This window comes from Ornithodoros turicata, chromosome 3 (genome assembly GCF_037126465.1).
Source record: "Ornithodoros turicata isolate Travis chromosome 3, ASM3712646v1, whole genome shotgun sequence".
In the NCBI taxonomy this organism is placed as follows: Eukaryota; Metazoa; Arthropoda; class Arachnida; order Ixodida; family Argasidae; genus Ornithodoros; species Ornithodoros turicata.
This window is the reverse complement of record NC_088203.1, coordinates 50301569-50314361: the sequence shown is the minus strand read 5'-3', so window position 1 is coordinate 50314361 and position 12793 is coordinate 50301569.

The window sequence follows — 12793 nt, the reverse complement described above, 5'->3', positions numbered from 1 at the left end:
GCCTCACGACCAATGAGAACGGCCAGCAGGGGGCGCAGGAATGCTCTTCACTCTTAGCCTCTCGCAGGTGGCGGTAGGAGCGCCCAGAGGGCGGTAGGAGCGCGCGCATGCGTAGCACCCGTAGAGTGGCGCTTACGTCAGTCCACCTCTGGCTCTCGTTGGGACAAGACGTGGGGTCGTTCGCTCCGTCGTCACTTGATCCCTGGCTGTCGACGAGAGCAGTCGCATCGGTCTGCGCTCCTACTGTGGTGAGGTGATTTGTTGTGCAACTAATGCTTTCGCCAACTTTGTTCCCACTTTGTTTGCGATTTTCGTGCCAGTGCTGGTTGCTGTTGTCCGGGCATTCCCGCCATTTTCTATCATCTTCTGCCTTGGGACCGGGAGTAGCGCTGGCGTGGTTCTTAATAATTTTGTTGTGAGGTTAGTTGAGAAAGTAACCGCTAGGGGGTGCAGCTGTGGGGCTTTATACAGGAGAAAAAAACCATTACGAGTCAGTTCTCTGCCTGCCTCTCGGATGGAGCAGTCGCATGGTTCTGCGCTCCTGTTCTGGTGGGCTCATTTGTTGTGTAACTAATTGTTTTTTCTTGTTAGCTATTGATGGTTTGCATACTCTTGCTTTCCCAGCCTCTGTATTACAAGTGTTTTTCTCCTTGCATGCCCAGAGCTGTCCTAACTTGCCCAGACATGCCGTGATGACGTCACAGCTGACGTCACAGGATGTCCGGAACTGGTGGTCATAGCTGCAATGCTTTGCAACCTGCCTCTGTGCTCCGTCGCCCAGCGACGGTCAGCGCCCTTTCCGGACCGCTTTCTTCAAGATGGCGTCGTTGATCTTCAACTAAACTTCTTCTCTCCACTCTCTCTCTATCTATTTTTTTATTTTTTATGACCACGTTTATCCGGAAACGCACAAGGTGGTCTGGACACTAGTTAGACGCTCCCCAATTAGTGTGATGACTCATTGGATGATGCTGATTAATGTGGGGGGTCCCAATTAGCTCTAATTGCTAATTAATGGCGTCCAGAAGCCTTGTAGCGTTTCCGGATAAGCGTGGTCAGTACTTACTACTTATAGTCAGGTCAACTGGCCCACAACTCACACAGTGGCCTGGACGCCATTAATGAGCAATTAGAGAAATTTGGGACCCCCCACAGTAATTAGGATAATTCAGGGAGTCATTACACTAATTGGGGAGCATCTAGGACCTGTCCAGACCACTGTGTAAGTTGTGGGCTAGTTGAGCTGATAAAAAATAAAAAAATAGGTAGAAAATAAAATTAAAAGATAGAGTGGAGAGAAGGAGTTTAGTAGAAGACAGATGTCGCCATCTTAAAGAAAGCGGTCCCGAACAGCCGCTGACCATCGCTGGGCAACGGAGCACAGAGGCAGGCCGCAAAGTCTCACAGCTGTGGCACCAGTTCCGGACATCCTCTAACGTCAGCTGTGACGTCATCATGACATGCCTGGGCAGGTTAGGACAGCTCTGGACATGCGAGGAGAAAAACACTCGTAATACAGAGGCTGGGAACTCAAGAGTAAATATGCTAACAATCACTAGCAAAAACAGAAAGAATTAGTTACACAACAAATGAGCCCACCACAACAGGAGCGTCGAACGATGCGACTGCTCCATCCAACAGCCAGGCAGAGAACTGATTCGTAATGGTTTTTTGTCCTGTATAAAGCTCCGTAGCTGCACCCCCTAGTGGTTACTTTCTCAACTAATCTCACGACAAAATTATTAAGAATCACGCCAGCGCTACTCCCGTTCCCAAGGCAGAAGAAGATAGAAAATGGCGGGGATGCCCGGAGAACAGCAACCCGCACCCGACGTGCACGGGCATGAAAATCGCAAACAAAGCGGGGACAAAGTTGGCGAAAGCATTAGTTACACAACAAATCAACCCACCACAGCGAGGCACAGGAGCGCAGACCGATGCGACTGCTTTCTGCGACAGCCAGCCAGAAACTGGGCAAGCGCGGGGTCTGCGGAGCAACCGAGCGCACGTCTGCTCTCCGCGACAGCCAGCGAACAACTGACTGGGACGCCGCTCTGCAGCCGCTACGCATGCGTGCGTGCTCTTAGCGCCCTCTATGGCGACCACCTGCGAGAGGCTAAGAGAGAAGAGCATTCCTGCGCCCCCTGCAGGCCGTTCTCATTGGTCGTGACGTCATCCTATTGTCTCACGGCTACCCTGTTTTTTTTCCACTAATGCTCCTTTGGACAAGGTCCCCCTGAAACAATAGTGTCGCGGTATGACGTCATCATGCACCTGCGTGGCTCAAGGACGCGTGCGTTCTAGACAGGGGACCTATTATTTATTGAATCACTATCCCAATATTATTTCCTTTATTCTTCTATAACGATTGCATAGGAAGCTATTGCAGAAGAGCACCATGTATGAAAGCTGATCGTAGGAATTCCAAAGTCTTACTAAATGAGACTTGCAAAAGGACAACATATCCTAACACGTAACTCCATCAACGGCTAATAAGAGGACTAGGCACCCAACGAATCAACACAGAGTACAGGTAACAAGGAGCGCAGAATGATGCGTCTACTCCATCCGACAGCCAGGCACGGAACTAAGTCGTAATGCTTTTTCTCCTCTATAAAGTCATGCATCTGTGCCCCTTGAGGTAGATTTCTGAACGAATTTAATCGCGAAATTATTAAGAATAGCACTATTGCCATTCAGGGCAGCACTATCGTCAAGACAACGATGTTCCTTGTCAAAAAAGGAAAAATACAAAGCGTCAACAAAGGAAAGCATGCATATCGGGGCATGTCAGAACACGTCAGGACAAATTGCACGACTGCTGGACAACAGAGGAAAATAAACACTTGAACAGAGTGAAAAAGACACTCACCATCATCGGACACGTACACTACGTTCACTCATTGTAAATCCGCTCGTCACAAAATCCACCTGCATCGTCGAACACCATTCACCAGTGACGAACCACACATCCGCACCCCATCAGAGGCAGACATAACCCCACCGAAGCTACGCTCTTCCACTGACGGCAACACAATTGCCAGGGGCAGAATTTGCGTGTCCACACCCGTCAGTGTCCAAGAGAGAAGTGAATCCTTGCGCCTCCTGCAGGTCGTTCTCATTGGTCGTGACGTCATCCTATTGTCTCAGGGCTACACTGTTTTTTTTCACTAATGCTCCTCTAGACAAAGTCAACCTGAAACAATAGTGTCGCGGTATGACGTCATCATGCAGGTGTGTGGCTCAAAGACGCTTACACTCTAGACAGGGGACCTGTTATTTATTGAATCACTATCCCTAGGTTATTTCCTTTATTCTACTATAATGATTGCATAGGGAACTATTGCAGAAAAACACCATAGATAAGAGGATATTGTAGCATTTCATTCCCAAAGTCTTACTCTACAGGAAAAAACAAAATAATGGTTCAGCAAGACATGCCCATACCAGCCAAGAGCCATGCAGCTAACTGAATAATAACGCTTTGTTCCTCGTGAATAAAGTCACACACCTGTCCCCCTCGCGGTTACTCTCTGAACTAAATGAATCGCAAAATTATTAAGAATAGCTCAACTCCCATTCAAGGCAGCACTATCGTCATCGTCAAGAATATTCCTTGTACAAAAAGAAAAAAAAATTAGTAGAAGGAAAGCATGTCAGAACAGGTCAGAGCATGTCAGCGCATGTTTGTCAGACAGCAAGGGGGAAAAAGCGAAAAGGAACAAAGAAGAAAACCAGCATCAAACTATTTCTAAGCACATGCACTCCTCTTATTCAAAAACTGTGCTCATCATAAATCCGTCCAGGACAATAGACACCATTTTTCTATTGCTACACTTTTTTCCAGTAACGGTCAATGCATTGCAACAGACTGCGTGACGTCTTCACATCCTGTCTGAAGAGGACAGCGGCAAAGACAAAGACTCCTATTATTTATTAAATCGCAAGATTATTTCCTTTGTACTACTCTTAATGACATTCATTCTCTCGTTAAAATTCAACAAAAAAGCACACTGCATATTAACGATTTTCACCCCAAAGCCTCATCATGGTCATTAGAATTACAGTAAACTACCACTGCTCTTTTAAAATAATAAGTGAGACCAGTCAACATCACCTCCAGCCTTATGTAATACATGACCCTTTCTATGCTCATACATTCGTTGTCTGAGGCTACACCTGCGAGCAAAAAGGCGCGAAAGCCGGGTGGGCAAAGTTCCATTCGCTCATTGCGAGCAAAAAGGCGCGAAAGCCGGGGAGCAAAGTTCCATTCGCACACGCCAAAGCACAAGACAGAACGCCTTTATGGGAACATGATGGCATTCCCACCGTATTAATGATTTTCTACCTTGCATTGCAGTTTAGAAAAACTACTACAAAACTATAATTTTAGGGGCCCATTAAAATTCTACTTTCTATGGAAACTATAATTACCCTATTACTTGGATCGCCATTAATGAAGCGCTTAAATTTTTTCTCTCTTCCCATTTCAGCCTTCATGCAGTGAAGCAGACTCACATCCAAAATAATTAATTTACACTGAGAGTGCCGTGCTTCAGGAATTCCTATCCTGCGCTCAGATGCAAGCATTTCTTCACGGACACCTTTAACAGCTGACTTCCTCAACATACCGAGCTCCTAACAACATCTAACAAACAATCAGAGAAACCCTCTTCTGAGCTGCACCATGCGACTTTCCTCTGCGTAAAATCGGTGATTTGAGGAAGAGAGCAGCGAAAAATTGCGCGCACTTGTGCTTGACTTAAAAAACCTGAAGCATATGCTAGTAAACTAAGAAAAAGACACTCATGTCTGATATCTGATAGTGCCACATACACAGATGCATTGCCCTCGCGTAAAGAAAGCACAGGACAGGGATACACAAATTTCCTTAGGTGAGCAGGGAAAAGGCTTAAGACCTCAGGTCACCACACATCGCCACGCGGCTAGCACAACATGGCACCAACAAGATACTAGCAGCGGGAAGAACTGCAACACTGCTAAACAAGTCCAGACATGCCATGATGACGTCACAAATCAGGAAAAAAGCACACGCATGCACGCACAGAGGACAACGCATTAAACACTGAGCGCTCAGGAATAATCGTAGCGTTACCGCACATCGCTACGAAGCTCGACGTCTAACACAAGACGACAGCAACAAGATATTAGCGAAGGGTAAAAATTGCAACACTACTGAACAAGTCAAGACATGTGACATCGCATACAAAACACTGCTCATCGGGGAAAAGGCCTAAGCCTGCGGCGGATCATCATAGTGCATACACCACTTCATTTTTCTATTTCGCGTAAACTAAACGCGGTCTGCTTGGAAAACAACGTACAAATTTTCTTAGGGAGCAGAGAAATATAGAAATTTCTACTCCGTGCTCAGATACCAGCATTTCTGCTCAAAAAACTGCAAAATTAAGCACTGCTTACTTCGTCAAGATATTGAACGCCCAACAAAATCAAACAAACAACCCACCTTCCAGTGATAGAACACTGTTCAGCTTTTACGCAGGAGGCTTTCTTCTACATAAAAGCAGAGAAAATAAGAAAAGAGCAGCGAAAAATTACACGCACTTTTGCTTGCATAGCTACAAGAGAAAAAAAAATAGAATAACGACGCACACGCTAATAAACTGTGACAAAGACACCCATTTCTGCTATCAGATAATTATTGCATAATGCTAAATACTCATTTGTATTGTCCCTGCGTGGAGAAAGCACAGGACAGGGATACACAATTTATCTTAAGCGAGCAGGAAAAGTCACTTCTACTCGAACAGCTGAATACCATAAAGTCTGAATTTTTGCAAAGAAAATGAAGCTTGAACAGCGCTACGAACGTGACAGACACATACTAACAAACAAACACTTCTATTCATTTCTATTGATAAAGGCGTAAACCACACTACAAGAACAAAGCACACTGCTTCAGGAAAGCGTATCAAATGCAACGCATCAGGACCGGCTCTCATAAAATAGCCTGCCCAAAACAAAGACTTCACCAGGTCCACGAGGCAATTCCATTAAAAACGCTCTCGGTCTATCCTACAGATAGCAATGCAAGCGCTGCTACCCTTATTTTTTAAACCACTATTCCACGCAATAGTACATAAATGTATCAGTCGTCTCACATGAAAAGGCACACACAAAGAACTTACTTGCCAAGTGGAATCCGTGGTTCAAAAAAGCGCGCGCGCACACACAGACACACACTCACATTTTCACACTCACAAACACAGTCTATTCTCACAACCACATAAATCCATATTATTCCTCAGGTCAATAATTATCCTACCATCGTCAAAAGATGGCTCACTCTTGTATGCGATCGCAAAGCGATAGGTCCTCGTTCCGGATGTAATAGGATATCGCCACTCGACCGACGCGAACCAAAAAAGAAAGAAAGGAATGCACGTTCGCTATACCTCCACGAAGAAAACGGTGCCGTGCTTCTACGCAGCGATCATCATACAGGAGTGAATTGTCTTCTTCGTTTTCCTTTTATTTTCTTGCACCCATATATTTTGCAAGAATACTATAGAGACCCAACAGAGCGGTGCGCTCCCATCAACACGCCTTGGGCTGACCTTACACACCCGAAGCCTTTTCTGAATCCATTCTGCTGGCGCTGGAATAAAGAGATTTATCGCCAGGGTACAACAATGTCAGCTCTGTTGCCGTTTAAGCGATAAAACAGTGCACCTGCTCGGGGAAACGGTAACGGATCGCGCGCGTCGCGCATCCAAACCGCCGGGTCCGAGTTGCGCTCGCCCGCGAAATCGCGCGCGTCGCGTGTTCAAACCTCGAGAACGGGCCCGCGTGCGGCACGCGTGCGGCGCGGTTCGGGCGCACTGTTTTATCACTTAAACGGAAGCAGAGCTGACATTGTTGTACCCTGGTGATAAATCTTTTTATTCCAGCGCCAGCAGAATGTATTCAGAAAAGGCTTCGGGTGTGTAAGGTCAGCCCAAGGCGTGTTGATGGGAGCGCACCGCTGTGTTGGGTCTCTATAGTATTCTTGCAAAATAAATGGGTGCAAGAAAATAAAAGGAAAACGAAGAAGACAATTCACTCCTGTATGATGATCGCTGCGTAAAAGCACGGCACCGTTTTCTTCGTGGAGGTATAGCGAACGTGCATTCCTTTCTTTCTTTTTTGGTTCGCGTCGGTCGAGTGGCGATATCCTATTACATCCGGAACGAGGACCTATCGCTTTGCGATCGCATAAAAGAGTGAGCCATCTTTTGACGATGGTAGGATAATTATTGACCTGAGGAATAATATGGATTTATGTGGTTGTGAAAATAGACTGTGTTTGTGAGTGTGAAAATGTGAGTGTGTGTCTGTGTGTGCGCGCGGGCGCGCGCGCTTTTCTGAACCAGGGATTCCACTTGGCAAGCCAAGCAGGTTCTTTGTGTGTGCCTTTTCATGTGACACGAGTGATACATTTATGTACTATTGCGTGGAATAGTGGTTTAAAAAATAAGGGTAGCAGCGCTTGCATTGTTATCTGTAGGATAGACCGAGAGTGTTTTTAATGGAATTGCCTCGCGAACCTGGTGAAGTCTTTGTTTTGGGCAGGCTATTTTATGAGAGCCGGTCCTGATGCGTTGCATTTGATACGCTTTCCTGAAGCAGTGTGCTTTGTTCTTGTAGTGTGGTTTACGCCTTTATCAATAGAAATGAATAGAAGTGTTTGTTTGTTTGTTAGTATGTGTCTGTCACGTTCGTAGCGCTGTTCAAGCTTTATTTTCTTTGCAAAAGTCCAGACTTTATGGTATTCAGCTGTTCGAGTATAAGTGACTTTCCCTGCTCGCTTAAGATAAATTGTGTATCCCTGTCCTGTGCTTCCTCCACGCAGGGACAATGCAAATGAGTATTTAGCATTATACAATAATTATCTGATAGCAGAAATGGGTGTCTTTGTCACAGTTTATTAGCGTGTGCGTCGTTATTCTTTTTTTTTCTCTTATAGCTATGCGAGCAAAAGTGCGCGTAATTTTCTGCTGCTGTTTTCTTATTTTTTCTACTTTTATGTAGAAGAAAGCCTCCTGCGTAAGAGCTGAATAGTGTTCTATCACTGGAGGTTGGGTTGTTTGTTTGATTTTGTTGGGTGTTCAATATCTTGACGAAGTAAGCACTGCTTAATTTTGCAGTTTTTTTAGCAGAAATGCTGATATCTGAGCACGGAGTAGAAATTTCTATATTTCTCTGCTCCCTAAGAAAATTTGTACGTCGTTTTCCAAGCAGACCGCGTTTAGTTTACACGAAATAGAAAAATGAAGTTGTGTATGCTCTATGATGATCCGCCGCAGGCTTAGGCCTTTTCCCCGATGAGCAGTGTTTTGTATGCGATGTCGCATGTCTGGACTTGTTCAGTAGTGTTGCAATTTTTACCCTTCGCTAATATCTTGTTGCTGTCGTCTTGTGTTAGACGTTGAGCTTCGTAGCGATGAGCGGCAACGCTACGATTATTCCTGAGCGCTCCGTGTGTTTAATGCGTTGTCCTCTGTGCGTGCATGTGTGTGCTTTTTCCTGATTTGTGACGTCATCATGGCATGTCTGGACTTGTTTAGCAGTGTTGCAGTTCTTCCCGCTGCTAGTATCTTGTTGGTGCCATGTTGTGCTAGCCGCGTGGCGATGTGTGGTGACCTGAGGTCTTAAGCCTTTTTCCTGCTCACCTAAGGAAATTTGTGTATCCCTGTCCTGTGCTTTCTTTCCGCAAGAGCAATGCGTCTGTGTATGTGGCACTATCAGATACCAGACATGAGTGTCTTTTTCTTAGTTTACTAGCATATGCTTCAGGTTTTTTAAGTCAAGCACAAGTGCGCGCAATTTTTCGCTGCTCTCTTCCTCAAATCACCGATTTTATGCAGAAGAAAGTCGCATGGTGCAGCGGAGAGGGTTTCTCTGATTGTTTGTTAGATGTTGTTAGGAGCTCGATATGTTGAGGAAGTCAACTGTTAAAGGTATGCGTGAAGAAATGCTTGCATCTGAGCGCAGGATAGGAATTCCTGAAGCACAGCACCCTCAGTGTAAATTAATTATTTTGGATGTGAGTCTGCTTCACTGCATGACAAGGCTGAAATGGGAAGAGAGAAAAAATAGAAGCGCTTCATTAATAGCGATCCAAGTAATAGGGCAATTATAGTTTCCATAGAAAGTAGAATTTTAATGGGCTCCTAAAATTATAGTTTTGTAGTAGTTTTTCTAAACTGCAATCCAAGGTAGAAAATCATTAATATGGTGGGAATGCCATCATGTTCCCGTAAAGGCGTTCTGCCTTGTGCTTTGGCGTGTGCGAATGGAACTTTGCTCCCCGGCTTTCGCGCCTTTTTGCTCGCAATGCGCGAATGGAACTTTGCCCACCCGGCTTTCGCGCCTTTTTGCTCGCAGGTGTAGCCTCAGACAACGAATGTATGAGCATAGAAAGGGTCATGTATTACATAAGCCTGGAGGTGATGTTGAGTGGTCTCACTTATTATTTTAAAAGAGCACTGGTAGTTTACTGTAATTCTAATGACCATGATGAGCCTTTGGGGTGAAAATCGTTAATATGCAGGGTGCTTTTTTGTTGAATTTTAATGAGAGAATGAATGTCATTAAGAGTAGGACAAAGGAAATAATCTTGCGATTCAATAAATAATAGGAGTCTTTGCCGCTGTCTTCTTCAGACACGATGTGAAGACGTCACGCAGTCTGTAGCAATGCATTGACCGTTACTGGAAAAAAGTATAGCAATAAAAAAATGTTGTGTATTGTCCTGGACGGATTTATGATGAGCACAGTTTTTGAACAAGAGGAGTGCATGTGCTTAGAAATAGTTTGATGCTGGTTTTCTTCTTTGTTTCTTTTCGCTTTTTCCCCCTTGTTGTCTGACAAGCATGCGCTGACATGCTCTGACCTGTTCTGACATGCTTTCCTTCTACATGTAGTTTTTCTTTTTGTGCAAGGAATATTCTTGACGATGACGATAGTGCTGCCTTGAATGGGACTTGAGCTATTCTTAATAATTTAGCGATTCATTTAGTTCAGAGAGTAACCGCGAGGGGGACAGGTGTGTGACTTTATTCAGGAGGAACAAAGCGTTATTATTCAGTTATCTGCATGCCTCTCGGCTGGGATGGACATGTCTTGCTGAACCATTATTTTGTTTTTTCCTGTACAGTAATACTTTGGGAATGAAATGCTACAGTCTCCTCTTATCTATGGTGTTTTTCTGCAATAGTTCCCTATGCCATCATTATAGTAGAATAAAGGAAATAATCTAGGGACAGTGATTGAATAAATAACAGGTCCCCTGTCTAGAGTGTAAGCGTCCTTGAGCCACGCACCTGCATGATGACGTCATACCGCGACACTATTGTTTCAGGTTGACCTTGTCTAGAGGAGCATTAGTGGAAAAAAACAGTGTAGCCATGATACAATAGGATGACGTCACGACCAATGAGAACGGCCTGCAGAGGGCGCAAGGATTCACTTCTCTCTTGGACACTGACGGGTGTGGATACACAAATTCTGCTCCTGGTAATTGCGTTGGCCGTCAGTGGAAGAGCGTAGCTTCGGTGGGGTTCTGTCTGCCTCTGATGGGGTGCGGATGTGTGGTTCGTCACTGGTGAATGGTGTTCGACGATGCAGGTGGATTTTGTGACGAGCGGATTTACAATGAGGGAATGTAGTGTACGTGTCCGATGATGGTGAGTGTCTTTTTCACTCTGTTCAAGTGTTTGTTTTCCTCTGTTGCCCGGCAGTCGTGCAATTTGTCCTGACGTGTTCTGACATGCCCCGATATGCATGCTTTCCTTTGTTGACGCTTTGTATTTTTCTTTTTTGACAAGGAACATTGTTGCCTTGACGATAGTGCTGCCCTGAATGGGAATAGTGCTATTCTTAATAATTTCGCGATTAAATTAGTTCAGAAATCAACCTCAAGAGGGACAGATGCATGACTTTATAGAGGAGAAAAAGCATTACGACTTAGTTCCGTGCATGGCTGTCGGATGGAGTAAACACATCGTTCTGCGCTCCTTGTTACCCGTACTCTGTGTTGATTCGTTGGGTGCCTAGTCCTCTTATTAGCCGTTGATGGAGTTACGTGTTATGATATTTTGTTCTTTTGCAAGTCTCATTTAGTAAGACTTTGGAATTCCTACGACCAGCTTTCATACATGGTGCTCTTCTGCAATAGCTTCCTATGCAATCGTTATAGAAGAATAAAGGAAATAATCTTGGGATAGTGATTCAATAAATAGGTCCCCTGTCTAGAGCGCACGCGTCCTTGAGCCACGCAGGTGCATGATGACGTCATACCGAGGCACTATTGTTTCAGGTGGACCTTGTCCAAAGGAGCATTAGTGGAAAAAAAACAGGGTAGCCGTGAGACAATAGGATGACGTTACGACCAATGAGAACGGCCTGCAGGGGGCGCAGGAATGCTCTTCTCTCTTAGCCTCTCGCAGGTGGTCGCCGTAGAGGGCGCTAAGGGCGCGCGCGCATGCGTAGCCGCCGCAGAGCGGCGTCCCAGTCAGTTCGCTGGCTGTCGCGGAGAGCAGACGTGCGCTCAGTTGCTCCCCAGTCCCCGCGCTCGCTCAGTTTCTGGCTGGCTGTCGCAGAGAGCAGTTGCATCGGTCTGCGCTCCTGTTGTGGTGGGTTGATTTGTTGTGTAACTAATGCTTTCACCAACTTTGTCCCCGCTTTGTTTGCGATTTTCATGCCCGTGCACGTCGGGTGCTGGTTGCTGTTGTCCGGGCATCACCGCCATTTTCTATCTTCTTCTACCTTGGGAACGGGAGTAGCGCTGGTGTGATTCTTCATAACTTTGTCGTGAGATTAGTTGAGAAAGTAACCACTAGGGGGTGCAGCTGCGGGGCTCTATACAGGAGAAAAACCATTACGAGTCAGTTCTCTGCCTGGCTGTCAGATGGAGCAGTCGCATCGTTCTGCGCTCCTGTTGTGGTGGGCTCATTTGTTGTGTAACTAATTCTTTGTTTTTAGCTATTGATTGTTAGCATATTTACTCTTGATTTCCCAGCCTCCGTATTACGAGTGTTTTTCTCCTCGCATGTCCAGAGCTGTCCTAACCTGCCCAGACATGTCATGATGACGTCACAGCTGCCGTCACAGGATGTCCAGAACTGGTGCCACAGCTGTGAGACTTTGCTGCCTGCCTTTGTGCTCCGTTGCCCAGCGATGGTCAGCGGCCGTTCGGGACCGCTTTCTTCAAGATGGCGACATCTGTCTTCAACTAAACTCCTTCTCTCCACTCTATCTCTATTTTTTATTTTATTTTCTACCTATTTTTTATTTTTTATCAGCTCACCCTATTGAAAAATACTTCAGAAAATCTTACAAAAGAAATCTCTCAGACTGCTGAAGGAATTTCTATGAGGTTATGAGACTAAATCTTACAAAATTTCTCTCAGAGTTTCTTACAGGAATCCTGTAGGATTCCAGGGAGGATTTCTTACAGGCAGGGGCAATGCAGCTTTCTTACAGGGCTTCTTACAGGGTGGCCTGTGAGGCTTTCTCACAGGATTTCTTACAGGCCTCGAGACCCGCAAGAAAGCCTGTGAGAAAGTGTAATGGGCCACCCTGCAAGAAACATCCTGAGAAAGCTGCACTGCCACGTATGATAATTGAAGGATCCCATACTTACTTGCTGAGAGTAAGTCGCATGCCGTCACTGTAAGGAATGTTGCAGAACATTTGTGGCCCAGCCAATAAGTTCAGAAAGGCATGACCCAACGCATTGTACACGTACTTGAAATGACGACCAATAAAT